General features: G+C 45.6%; 1 long non-coding RNA gene across 1 annotated transcript in view; it reads left to right on the forward strand.

Annotated features, from left to right (window-relative positions):
* The window catches only part of LOC132537546 (uncharacterized), a 174,743-nt gene that overhangs the window by 143,125 nt on the left and 16,928 nt on the right, over positions 1–14,690 (forward strand). Inside the window, exon 4 of the long non-coding RNA XR_009549020.1 lies at positions 161–298. This is a non-coding gene — a long non-coding RNA (uncharacterized LOC132537546). The remainder of the gene's footprint in view (positions 1–160; positions 299–14,690) is intronic.

Raw genomic sequence — 14,690 nt, forward strand, 5'->3', positions numbered from 1 at the left:
CCCACAGCCCTGCTTCACCACTTGCAAGCTTTCCCCCTGCAAGTTCTTAGCTAGGGGTGCCACCCACCACCTGCCCCCCTCCCCCGTGAAGTCTTTTTACGCTTTAGAATTGTATGGTTGTGTTTGCAGCGGTCGAACCTGGGTCTCTCCTCTGTCCTAGGTACACCACTGAGGTCTCTGAGGTCCACAAAGGAGTCCGGTTGGGAACCTTAGGAAACAGAAGACAAGAACCTGACTCAGGAAGCGTCCATGAGAATAGTCTCGGAGGAACCTACAGATAAACCCGCACTTGCTAGAGGTATGCAGTGGCTTAGAACCCGGATGGGACTTGGTGTTCCCACTTTCCAGTACCAGGCTGAACTGTCCTCCCTGAGAGAGGCCTTTAGAGAACACGCCTATCGAATAAGCCCCGGTACCCTGGTGGCTGTTGTTTCCCACACTTGACACTGTCCGAGGGGCATATTGATGTCCGTTCCTTCCCTGAGCAACAGCGGCCCAGCCTTGCCAGAGAGCTGCCTGTTGCCTGAGGGCCAGTAGAGATCATGGGAACAGCATGGAGGTGACAGGGTTTTTTTTGCTGCCTTTTTGGGGAATTGGGACTGTCCGTATCAAAGCTCAGTGAATGTGTGGTGTCCTTTGAATCAGCTTGTTCTTTACTGACTTGGCGTTGACCCTGCATCGAGAGCACAGCTGCCAATGGCGTGCTACGTGCACTGGAGTAACTAGCTGTGTCTCTGCGAGTCATTGACTTTGACTCGTTGATCCTCCTGCCCCCAAGTGACTGCGCTGAACTGCTCCTTAACTTACTTGCTGATCAATTTAATGGTTTTATTTACGGTGAGTTGTACTAGATTTATAAGGTCTCTCTCTTTAAAAACATCTAATTACCTTTATTAGATAGAGACAGAGAAATTGAGAGGAGAGGGGGAGATAGAGACAGAGAGACACCTGCAGCCTTTGCGTTTTACCCCAGTGATGTTGATTGCCAGGGTCAGAGCTGCCCGTGACCTTCAGCGGGTGACCAACATTCTATGCACTAGCTCCCTTCTATTTATTTATTTATTTATTTATTTATTTATTCATTCATTCCTTTTTGTTGCCCTTGTTGTTTTATTGTTGTGATTATTGTTGTTGTTATTGATGTCATCACTGTTGGATAGGACAGAGAGAAATGGAGAGAGGAGGGGAAGACAGAGAGGGGGAGAGAAAGACAGACACCTGCAGACCTGCTTCACCGCCTGTGAAGTGACTCCCCTCCAGGTGGGGAGTCGGGGGCTCGAACCAGGATCCTTACACTGGTCCTTGCTCTTGGCGCCACCTGCGCTTAACCCGCTGCGCTACCACCCGACTCCCAACTAGCTCCCTTCCTGTGTCACGGGATGCCTCACGCCAATGTAAGATTCCGTGACCCTTCACGTACGTCGATGTCACCGGTTGAGAACACCCTAGATGCTCTGCTTTTGCCAAGCACTTATGCTTCCTACCATCACTTCATCCTGAGAACATTAAGCAAGTACCGTTTTCTACATTTCTAACAAGGTGGCTGAGCTGGGGCTTAGCACCGGGTGTCTGTCATGTACAGTGTTCAGTGGAGACTGGATACCAGAATATCTCCCCTTTTCGAAGGAGGCTTTGAAAAATATTTCAGTGCTTGTAGGATGTTAATCGTCTGTGTTTTTCTTTTCAGTTACTTGGATTTTTTCCCCCCCCTTTTCGTGGTATCCTATGTGCTTATGATTCTACTGCACAATTTGATGAGCATAATCTATATTTTCACACTTAGTACTTACATTCATTTTATTTTATAACTCATTTGTACTTCTCAAAAAGAGCATATGGCAGTGCCGAAATTCAAGTCGGGCCCCTGGGCATGCAAGTCCTGTGCTCCAAAGTGCCTTCTCCCTGACTCCTCTTCCTGAAGTCACTGAGAGCACATTATTGCTACGAGACATTATAATACGCATTTTAGGAAAACGTAGGTGCTAATGTCTTTTTAAAATTTTATATGAGTGACTTAATACTGATTTATAAAACAAGGGTATAATTCTGCACCATTCCCACCTCCAGACTTCTGTGTCCTCATTCCTCCATTGGAAGCTACAGTAGTTCTCCAAAGGTTGCAGATAGGGATTGAAGGTTGCAGATAGGGATTGACTATTCTTTCTTTTTTCTTTCTTTTTCTCTCTTTCTTTCTCTTTTTTTTTCCCTTTAGGGTTATCACTATGATTAGGTGCCTGCACCATGAATCCACTGCTCCGGGAGGCCATTTTTTCCATTTTATTGCCCTTGTTGTTATTGTTGTTGTTATTTCGTCATCACTATTGCTGCTGTTGTTGGAAAAGACAGAGAGAAATGGAGAGAGGAGGGGAAGACAGAGGGGGGAGCGAAAAATAGACACCTGCAGGCCTGCTTCACTGCTTGTGAAGTGACCCTCATGTCAGTGGTGACTATTATTTCTTTTTTTTTAATTTATTTATTAAATGGAAATATTAACAAAACTATAGGATAAGAGGGGTACATTGCCACACAGTGCCAACCTCCAGAGCTCCATATCTCATCCCCTCCCTTGAGAGCTCCCCTCTTCATTGTTGGTATGCATGAGACCCCTTCTGTTTCATTTGGTTTAAATCCCCCCTGCTTAACACTATTCTATTTACATAACCACTTCATTCTATTTACATAACCACTGTCAACAAGTTCCACCCTCCCTCCAGGGCATTTGTGGTTCAGTGATAGGATTCTCACCTGCTCTGCCCCCTCTTTGTCACACTCTGATTTTCACCAGTCACTTTTCTCTCCACCCTCTCTATGTCACATCCTGTTTCCACCTTACTTGGCAAGTATATATAAAGACAGCATTGTGAGTTTGAGGGTACCTTGAGTTGAGTAGAGTACTTGAGTTTAGCTTGGCTCGGCTTAGATTGTGCTGCGTCCTGCATGAATAAAGAGATACTGCCTACAGCTCAACCATGAGTCCCTGGTCGTCTGTTACCTGCCCGTGAAGCCAGCCCGGCGAAAACAACATAACCCGTCGAAAACAACACTCTTCTTCATCCGTCTAGGAGTATGGACCCAGGGTCATTGTGGGGTGACTATCTGTATGTATGTGTATGTGTATATTTCCTATTTTTTTCAATGGCCGCATCTTCTCTTCCTAAGTTACACCCACACCTATTGCTACTTCTCAATGCTCCTCCCTTTTTTCCTCTTTTCTTCCTGGGTCCTGATGGAGTTGGTGTTCAGAGCCCTTTGTTCATCTTTCCCTAACGAGACGGAGACAGGCTGGGGGGATGGACCAGAATTCTTTGTGGGGAGCAGAAGGTGGGAGTTGTGGCTTCTGTCATTGCTTCTCCACTGGACATGGGTGTTGGCAGGTGGATTCATACCCCCAGCCTGTGTCTGTCTGTCCCTAGTGGGGCAGGGCTCTGGGGAGGAGAGGTTCCAGGACATATGGGTGAGGATGTCTGGTGCTGTCTTTATTGATGTATTCTGAAATAATTATGAGGCAAGTATAAGAGGTACAAGTGAAATTTTAAAGATATTTATATATATATATATTTAGTTTCCCTTTTGTTGCCCATCATTGTTGTTGTAGGTATTATTGTTGTTGTTATGGATGTTGTCGTTGTTGGATAGGAGAGAGAAATGGAGAGAGGAGGGGAAGACAGAGAGGGGGAGAGAAAGACAGACACCTGCAGACCTGCTTCACTGTCTGTGAAGCGACTTCCCCTGCAGGTGGGGAGCCGGGGGCTCGAACCCGGATCCTTACACTGGTCCTTGTGCTTGTGCACCACGCACGCTTAACCCACTGCACTACCGCCCGACTCCCACAAGTGAAAATTTGTATTTCTGAAACTCCTAGCTAACATAGAAGTGGCACAGGGACAGAGTGATGTGTTGCTTACTTGATTCAGTCCCTGGCACCACATAAAAACAGAAAGATATATACAAAATAGACCGTGTCAATGGCAGGACAGTCTGCTAATCTCCCTCTCTCCCTCCGTCTCCCTCTCCCCCCCCACTCACACACACACACACACACACACACACACACGTAAATTGTGTCATGTCTGTCATTTGTACCATTTATCAGATTCTTCCCCTATGATTTCCATACTAAATAATTAGTAAAGGTGATCTAGGACATACAAACCCCATGCAGTTCACAGAGTTCTTTCAGAGTCTGAATTTGTTGAAAGGCAGAAGGTCCGTTCAACTCTGTAGTGTCCATTTAGCGATGCCATCATGACGCCATCCTGACTTTCCTGGGCAGACAACCCCACCAATATGTCCTGGAACCTCCCCTCCCCGGAGCCCTGCCCCACTAGGGAAAGAGAGAGAGACAGGCTGGGAGTATGGATCCACCTGCCAAAACCCATGTCCAGTGGAGAAGCAATTACAGAAACCAGACCTTCCACCTTCTGTTCCCCATAAAGAATTTGGGTCTGGGGGCCCAGGAAGTGGCACACCCAGTTAAGCACACAAAGTTCTTGTGAGGACCCACACAAGGATCCCCGTGCTAGCCCTGGCTCCCCACCTGTGGGGGGGGCACTTCACAGGCACTGAAGCAGGTCTTCAGGTGTCTCTGTTACTCTCTCCCTCTCTGCCTCCCCTCCTCTTGCAATTTTTGTCTGTCCTACCCAATAAAATGGAAAACACTGCCACCAGGAGCAGCAGATTTGTAGTGCCAGCACCGAACCCTAACTATTTATTTTGCTGTGGAGGCTAAATAAATAAATAAATAAATAAATAAATGGAAAAAGAAAAAAAAAGACAGAATTTTGGTCCATCCTCACAGAGGGATAAAGAACATGGAGAGGATGTGACAGGGAACTCTGGGAGTGGGAACTGTATGGAACTGTCCCCCGGCCCCCTTTGGGGGTGAAGTGGAGACTTGACGTAGTCATCCCCACCTGCACATGTGGCGCCTGCCATCCTAAGGAAATATTTGAGACGCTTCCATAGAAAAATCCGTCCACTGCGGACACTGGAAGTGGTATCATTTACTCTAAAATGTGTTTAAATTTTCCAGTTGCATCTCTATGGGCAACTTCTCAGCTACACACAACCCCCCGAAGGCAGCTGGGGACCAGTTTTTGTTTTTGTTTTTTGTTTTTGTTTTTGAAAAATGAGTGAACGGAGGCACGTGGCACCGTGAGACTTTCCTAGACTCACGCCATTGGCAAACGGCGGAGCCAGAACCAGCCCGGACTTGTTTGTTTTCATGCACTGGGCCTTTCACAGCCAAGTTGCCTCACTGATGATACACAGCGGTGACAGACACGCATAGGAATCTCTTAAAAACAAGTCGAAATCGCCTCGCCCTCACGGGAGTGGTGCCTGGTTCAGCCACACATGTGACTGCACACACTGGCAGTTCTTTATGGAGAGCTGGGCGCGTCTTGTCCACTTCCCACTCACTGCGCTGCTGCCAGCCATCAGGCTCGGCCCACCACAGCAATTATTTGAGCAGCCGTTCCAAGCCAGTTGCCAAAGGGATCTGGGCAACCCATCTTGCAGCTAGGGACAGGTGTGATGCATGAATATGGATCTAAAAGATTAACTAGTGGTGGGGGGAGGGGGCAGCGGGTTAAGCGCATGTGGCACAAAGCACAAGGAATGGCTTAAGGATCCGGGTTTGAGCCCCCAGCTCCCCACCTGCGGCGGGGGTGGGGGGGTAGGGGGGTAGGCGTTTCACAAGCGATGAAGCAGGTCTGCGGGTGTCTGTCTTTCTCGCCCCCTCTCTGTCTTCCCCTCCTCTCTCCATTTCTCTCTGACCTATCCAACAGCAATAATGACAACAATAACAATAATAACAAGAAGGGCAACAATGTGGAGAAAATGGACTCCAGGAGCAGGCACCGAGCCACAGTGATAACTGTGGAGGAGAGAGAAAAAATATCTTTTTTGTTTGAAAGCAGACTTCCCTCTGGCAACAGACCTGAAACCCTTGCGCAGAGGCAGCCAGTGTGCAGATGCTCCCGCACTTCTTCCTGCGGATGCATCTTTGTTGAGTAACTGGGCTTCTTTGGCACTGAAGATGTTGGTGCTTTTAGAGATCACAGAGTTCTCAAACTTGGGAAGGCAACTGCAACATAACGCAAGCTCTCGATTCTAGCGTTCACTGCCATGGGGCTAGGACACTATTAGACTGTTCCTTACCGACCTTCTCTTATTGAGAGACATCATTCTCGCCCTCGGCATACCATTGCTGCACAGACTTGACTGCTTACTACCCCTGGAGTTCTGCTGTGCCCGGGAGAGGTCTGTAGGGCTTGAGGATGACTCTAGACTTGACCTCTTCAACGCCCCAGCAACCAACGGCTGTACTTGTTTGGTTTAGGCCTCGAGCTTTCTTTGTGGGACCGGGCGGTGGTGCTCCTGGTGGTGGGCACCTGTCACCACTTGTGAGGACTTAAGTTCACGTCCCTGATCCCCACTTTCGGGGTGGGGGGGCATCATGAGCTGCAGAGCAACGCTGCAGGGATCTCTCCTCATTCCTCTTTCCTTCTCTGTCACTCTATCAAAAAATGAAGGAAGGAAGAAATAAAGGAAGGAAGGAAGGAAGGAAGGAAGGAAGGAAGGAAGGAAGGAAGGAAAGGAGGAAGGAAGGAAGGGGCAAATCGATGTCCACTGGGAACAGTGGAGTTGTGCAAGTACTGAAACACCAAGCAGGAGAAACAGAATGGAAAAGAGCTTACTGCTTAAAGCAGACTGAGAATCACTGTGGCAGACAGAACCACGAGAGGTGGGTAGAGGGTGAGAGCACAGTGATCGTTCAGAGAGGCTTTCATGGGGGCCAGGCAGTGGCGCACCGGGTTACGAGGCACAGGACAGGTGCAAGGATCCAGCTTCTCACCTGCAGGACAGCTGCTTCACAAGCAGTGAAGCAGGTCTACAGATATCTCTCTCCTTCTCTTCCTTTCTCCCTTTCTTCTTTCAATTTCTCTCTGTCCTATCCTATTAAAAAATGGAAAGAGGGAGTCGGGCGGTAGCACAGTGGGTTAAGTGCATGTGGCGCAAAACACAAGGACTCGTTTAAGGATCCCGGTTCGAACCCCCGGCTCCCCACCTGCAGGAGAGTCGCTTCACAGGCGGTGAAGCAGGTCTGCAGGTGTCTGTCTTTCTCTCCCCCTCTCTGTCTTCCCCTCCTCTCTCCATTTCTCTCTGTCCTATCCAGAATGACACAACGACATCAATAATAGCTACAACAATAAAAAGGGCAACAAAAGGGAATAAATAAATATTTTTTTAAAAATGGAAGAAAAAAAAACTGACTCTGATGTCTGAGGCTCCAAAGTCCCAGGTGTAATCATACTGCCTCACCATAAAGCCAGAGCTGAACTGTGCTCTGGTTAAAAAACAAGTAGAAGGGGGCTGGGCAGTAGCACAGTGGGTGACACAAACCACAAGGACCAGTGTCAGGATCCCGGTTCGAGCCCCCGACTTCCCACCTGTAGGGGGGTCGCTTCACAAGCAGTGAAGCAGGTCTGCAGGTGTCTGTCTTTCTCTCCCCCTCTCTGTCTTCCCCTCCTCTCTCCATTTCTCTCTGTCCTATCCAACAATGACAACAATAACAATAATAACAATAAGAACGATAAACAACAAGGGCAACAAAAGGGAAATAATTGCCTCTAGGAGCAGTGAATTCATGGTGTAGGCACTGAGCTCCAGCAATAACCCTGGAAGCAAAAAAAAAAAAAAATAGAACCTATAAACTGATGAAAAAAGATAAATGATGTTTCTGCAGTGTTACTTTGTTTCTATTTCACTGGTATTTCTGTAGGGGTACAATCCTTTTTGCATTTGATGTTATAGTAAGTCTTTCAGTTGAAATTCCTTTAGACTGACTTGCTGCTGTTCCTTCTCCTCCTCCTCCTTCTCCTTCTCCTTCTCCTTCTCCTTCTCCTTCTCCTTCTCCTTCTCTTCCTTCTCCTCCTCCTCCTCCTCCTCCTCCTCCTCCTCCTCCTCCTCCTCCTCCTCTTCTTCTTCTTCTTCTTCTTCTTCTTCTTCTTCTTCTTCTTCTTTTAAATCAGAGTACTCCATAGCTCATGGGGAATTGAACCTGGGACTTTGGAGCTTCAGGAATAAGAGTCTATTTGCATAACCATTATGCTATCTCCTGTTCCTAACTTGCTTTTAAGATAGTGGTTTGCATGGACTTTTCTACACCTACACTGAACTTCTCTGTTCCAGACTCTTGGAAACAGAGTTGGCAGTCAGCTGAGGTAAAGAACAAACACCTCATCACAGACCCCTGCAAGCGTCAACCCAGCTTTGACCTAGCACGTTATGATTGGGCCCTCCTCAATCGCTATCGAACAGGCCATGGCTGGTGCGCCGCTATGTTCCATCGCTGGGGAGCCAGAGACGACCCGAACTGCCCCTGCGGCTCCAGACAGACTATGACCCACATAGTCAACGACTGCCACCTCTCCAGATTCAAAGGAGGTCTGGAAACTTTACATCAGGCTCAACCTGACGCTGTTGACTGGCTACGGAAGAAGGGCAAACGCTAGAAGAAGAAGAATGGACTTTTCTCATAAGTTTTGAGTTTGCAATGCACACAAGCATTTAAGGCTAGAAAGTATTCTTTTCGTATTGGGGGCCGGCAAATGAGGCTAAGGATAGCCCCGCAAAGCCCCAAGAGACCAGTTTCTGTTTTGGTTGATTGGATAGTAGGACATGCTTGGAGTCGGTGAGGTGATATGTGGATCTGAGGCTGACTGTCTGTGGAATCTTTAGTATCTATTTGTGGATTCATTTTATAACATTTGGGGAAGATTTGCTAAGGTGAAGATTGATATTTATCAAATCACAGAATATGACTCCTCAGTCAGAGACTTTTGCTGGGTTTGTATCTCAGCTCAGCTGACACAGGAACACCACCCCTCTCTGGTGTCTCTGGTGTTTGGTGCACCTGGGAATGTGGCACATGGTGCCACGATAGGACACAGGGCTTGACCAAGCACAAGATCCTGGGGTCAGTCTCCAGCACTGTGCAAGTCAGACTGAGCAATGTTCTCGTCTGATCTTTCCTTTCTCTTTCTCATCAAATAAATATATATATATTTTAAAGGGCATTTGTAGCCAGGGAAGATGAAGGAATTTGCCAAGGCAAACTTACAGCTAGAACTCAGGAGTCATGGTCAGCAGTCAAGAACACTTACTGTCAGGCAGTTGACTGTAGGAGTCTCAGGAAGATTTGAACACAAATACGTCTTGTATCCTACATCGATTGAAACTGCCATTGAGGTGAAGACTGGAAGGGAAATTCCTGTTTCCTGCACCAGCAGAGGAGTTTATGATGCCCAACTTGTCAAGATAGCTGGACACTCTAGAGAGCAGTAGGGGTTACGTTAACTCAGCTGTGTCCTGACTTCCACATCTCTCGGCCTAGCCCACGCCATCTACTTCCTGTTCACCTCAGTGAGCCCCTGGGACTGTGTAGTGCTGTGGCCGGGGAACGGGAGGGTATTCCCTGAGCATCTCAGCTTCAGAAATGGGTCAGTGCTGTGGACGCTAAGGCAAGGTAAGAGTAGGAAACAAGGAGACTTCTAAGTTTGATGAAAAGCATGTATAATATGTGTCCTCTTGGCTATTCTCTACTAGTATTTTTACATTCACCAACCCTCAAGTCATTCTGAGAAGAAATGAGATTCCTCTGGCAAATGACATTTTCTGAGAAACTAAGGAAGCTGCCAGCACATCCAGTGCTGGGAACTGAGATGACTCGTTACTTAATTCGGTAGATGAAAGTAGAATTTTAAAATAATTGTTGGCCCATTGCATTTAAAAAGAAAATTCTTGGGGGCCAGGCAGTGATGCACCCAGGTAAGCACATGTAGTTTTATCAAGGACCCATCAAGGATACAGATTCAAGCCCTGGCTCCCCATCAGCAGGAGGGACACTTCACAGGCAGCAGAGTAGATCTGAAGATATCTCTCTTTCTCTCTCTCTCTCTCTCTCTCTGTTTCTCCACTCCTCTCAATTTCTCTCTGTCCTATCCAATAAAACTGGGGAGGGGAACAGCCACCAGGATCAATGGGAAGAGAGGGAGCAAGGCCATAGGAAAAAAAAGGGGGGAGGGGAACTCAGGGATTGAGGTAACACTGAAACAACTGTTAATTTCCACAACTGTAAATTCTTTAAGTACCTTACTTAGACATGAGTCAATCCAGGCAAGTGTCATCACTGAACTGAAAAGTACTGAGAGAAGAACCTCATGACACACTATAATAATGGATAAACCAAGGAGAAATATTGAAGAAATGAACCAGCACAAAATTTCAGCAAAATGCCCCCAAAGGTAGAAGTACAGAAGAATGAGATCAACATCCAAACACTAATTGAGGAATTAGTCACAGGAGTGAGGAAAGAGTTTGAAAGAATTGCCATCAGAAATGCAGAAACAACAAGTGAAACTCAGAAAGAAAGTACTAATTATCTTGAGGTAATTAGAGAGCTGAAAGCTGAAATCGCTGAGCTAAGAACACAGCTAGCTGAACAAGCTAATACAGTAGCAGCACAGGGTTAAAAAAAAAATAGCTGAACTACAGAAAACAACAGAGGGGAGAGAGAATATGATAAATGGGGCAGAAAACAGAATTAGCACGACTGAGGACAAATTAGAGAAAATGAAGAAGAGATCTCAAAAAGAGACTAAGAGATGCTGAAAACAACAACAGAGACACGTGGGATGACTTCAAAAGAAATAATATACACATTATTGGCATACCAGAGGAAGAGAGAGAGAGAAGGAGGGGAAGAAAGCATTCTACAGGACATAATAGCTGAAAACTTCTCCAATCTAGACAACATAAAAGATATAAAGGTTCAAGAAGCCCAGAGGGTCCCAAACAGAATTAACCCAGACTTAAGGACAACAAGACACATCATATTTAGAATGGAAAGGAAAAAGGATGTTGGTCTGCTTCTAAGACCCCATCTGTGGTCTATTTACATAATCATCATTTTCATTGGTTTAATCCCCACTGGTTCGCATGCTTTTTCCTTCTCCCCACCCCCTATCCTACGTACTTCCTATTCCTGACACTTCCACCTCAGGAAATATAAAGGACAGGATTTTCTAGTGAATAGAGATTAGATTGTTGAACTGCATCCCCGCTCGTCAGATTGAAAGATTGAACTGTGTCCCACTCAGCCATGAGTCCCTGGTCGTCTCTCTCCCGCCCGCGAAGCCAGCCCGGCAAAAGGATAAAGAAAGGGTCCTGAAGGCTGCAAGAGAAAAACAGAGTCACCTACTGAGGAAAACCCATAAGATTAGCAGCAGACTTCTCCACACAAACACTAAAGGCCAGAAGGGAATGTCAAGATATTTATCAAGTGTCAGTGAGAAAGGTTTTCAACCAAGACTACTGTATCCTGCTAGACTGTCATTCAGACTAGATGAACCAGGACAAAAGTCCAGCTGAACGCCCCTCCCCAAGGTAGAAGCACAGAAGAATGAGATCAACATACAGACAAGCAACAGTTCAAAGAATCACCTATCACCAAGCCTGCCCTGAAAGAAGTTCTTAAAGGTCTCCTATAATAAACAGTCAGACCATCATAACCATGCCACATATCAGGACACTCTAAAAATCTACAATAATGGCATTCACATCCACTGACTTAACCTCTTGATCACAGCCATCATCCATGCTGGGGGAAGGTTTCTAGTAATCCTAGCTTCTATCCATAATCATAAAAACCTGCAAGGACACACTTCCTGCTTCCAATCACACCTTCCAGGTGTTTTCCCTTCTCCATCTCACTCTTGCCCTCTTTCTTCCCTTTCCATGCCATATCTCCACAAAGACCAAACCATCCCTATGTACCCCATTTTTTCAAACCATCCCTATGTACCCCATCATTTCTCCTCTTTTTCCTTATTAATGCTTTTGCTATTTTTGCTTTTTTAAAGGGATGCTATTTTTGCTTTTTTAGGGGGGTGTAGAACTCTGGTGATGGGAACTCTGTGAAAGTGTACCCCTCTTGTCTTGTCCTATGGTCTAGTTGATCATCTAGTAGATCTTCAATCTTTGATATCAATAATGTCAGTGGCCTGAATCCACCTATTAAAAGGCACAGAGAAGGAAGGTGGATCAGAAAACACAACCCAACAATATGCTGTCTACAGGAAACTCACCTAACTCAACAAGATAAACATAGACTCAAAAGTGAAAGGATGGAAAACTACCATACAAGCCAATGGCCCACAAAAAAGGGCAAGAACAGCTCTGCTGACATCTGACATGATAGATCTTAAAGTAAATGAAATTTTAAAAGATAGGAATGGACATTACTCAGTGCTCATAGGATCAATCAATCAAGAGAACTTAATGATTATCAACATCTATGCAAGGAGAGGCCACTAAATACACCAAGCATCTACTTAAAGAGCTACAGCAATACATGAACAGCAACACAGTCATAGTAGAGGACTTCAACAGCACCCTACTCTCTCAGCTTGACAGATAATCCAGGCAGAAAATCAGTAAAGACATGAGGGAGTTAAATGAAGAGACAGATAAACTAAAACTATTGGACATTTTCAGTGTAAATATGGTGATTTCACCATTTTCCCATCTTGGATGGAGCTTGAAGAAATCATGTTAAGCGAAATAAGTCAGAAACAGAAGGATTCATATGGGATGACCTCACTCTCAGGTAGAAGTTGAAAAGCAAGATCAGAAGAGAAGACACAAAGCAGAACTTGGACTGCAGTTGGTGTACGGCACCAAAGTAACAGACTCTGGGGTGGGTGGGTGTGGGGAGAGTTCAGGTTCTGGAACAGGATAGCAGAGGACCTAGTGGGGGTTGTATTGTTGTGTGGAAAAATGAGAAATGTTATACATGTACAAACCATTGCATTTACTGTCAACTGTAAAACATTAATCCCCCAATAAAGAAAGAAAGAAATGGAAAAAAAAAAAAAAGAAGAAGAAGAAGCTATACCTTCCACCTTCTGCACCCTGGGTATGGACCATACTCCCTGAGTGATACAGAGTCAGAAAGCTTTCAAGGGAGGGAATGGGATGGGGAGTTCTGGTGGTGGGAATTGTGTGGAATTGTACCCCTCTTATCCTATGGTCTTCTCAATATTTCCATTTAATAATTAACAAAATTAAAACAATAAAAAGGGGTGAATATATAGAGAGGATGCTAGTTATGGAATTAATAGTCAACCTGTATCTGCAACCTTGGGAGAACTGCTGTAGTTTCTAATGGAGGGAGTGGTATTACAGAACTCTGGTGGTGGGAAAGGTACAGAATTAGACCCCTTTTATCTTATGATTTTATTAATCAGTATTAAGCCACTATAGAACATTATGACAAAGCTCAGTAAATTGAAAGATATAATGCAACTTTCTTTATTGGGGGATTAATGTTTTACAGTCAACGGTAAATAAAATAGTTGGTACCTGTGTTACATTTCCCGGTTTCCCACACAACAATATCACACCCCCGCTAGGTCCTCCTCTGCCATCTTGTTCCAGGACCTGAACCCCTCCCCACAGACCTCCCCAGAGCCCTTTACTTTGGTGCAATACACCAACTCCAGTCCAAGTTCTGCTTCGTGTTTCCCTTCTGATCTTGCTTTTCAACTTCTGTCTGTGAGTGAGACCATCCCATCTTCATCCTTCTGTTTCTGGTATTTCATATCGGATTTCCACCATGTGGTGTAGGGTTCCCCCATTCATGGGCTGGGCAGTTCTGAAAAGGAAGAAATCCAGAGAATCTTAGGCAGACACTTCTTCCCAGCTCACTGATCACACAATTCACGCTCCTTCCGGAATCTGGGGAGAAGACCGCCTTGCTGGCTAATAGGAAGCACTTAGCCGTGAATAACTGCCAGTTCACCTGCCCCACAGTCCTGCTATCAAGACTGAATGATGGAATCCATGTAAACATTCACAAAAAACCTGGCACGCCGGAAGCTGTTTTTGTTCTAGTGATGTTAGTATTAGTAGTTGTATATCAAAGCATTCAGATACAGTTGAAAAGTTATTTAGAAATTAGGTCTTAGTGATATCCATTAGAAGTTCAAGTTCAGATTGAGGTCAGAGATCTGCTGACTACTTGGGATAGAATTATAGCTTTCTTTTTTTAATTTTTAAAAAATATTTATTTATTTATTCCCTTTTGTTGCCCTGGTTGTTTTATTGTTGTAGTTATTATTGTTGTTGTCCTTGTTGGATAGGACAGAGAGAAATGGAGAGAGGAGGGGAAGACAGAGAAGGGGAGAGAAAGACAGACACCTGCAGACCTGCTTCACCACCTGTGAAGCGACTCCCCTGCAAGTGGGGAGCCGGGGGCTCGAACCGGGATCCTTATGCCGGTCCTTGTGCTTTGCGCCACCTGCGCTTAACCCACTGAACTACCGCCCGACTCCCAGCTTTCTTTCTTTCTTTCTTTCTTTCTTTCTTTCTTTCTTTCTTTCTTTCTTTCTTTTTTTAAATATATATTTGGTCTTGATACCAAGGCAAAAATTGGGAAGGATAATGTTGAGAGAAAGGGCACTTTCTTAAAAACAAAATTAATTTCTGTGGGGCTGGGTGGTGATGCACTTAGTAGAGCACCTGACTGCGTGCCAGGACCCAGGTTCAGTGCCCCAGTGTCTGTCTACCTGCAGGGGTGAAGTTTGGTGAGCAGTGAGAGAAGGAGTGCTGCAGGCTTTCTCTGT

This window comes from Erinaceus europaeus, chromosome 1, assembly GCF_950295315.1.
Source record: "Erinaceus europaeus chromosome 1, mEriEur2.1, whole genome shotgun sequence".
Taxonomy (NCBI): domain Eukaryota; kingdom Metazoa; phylum Chordata; class Mammalia; order Eulipotyphla; family Erinaceidae; genus Erinaceus; species Erinaceus europaeus.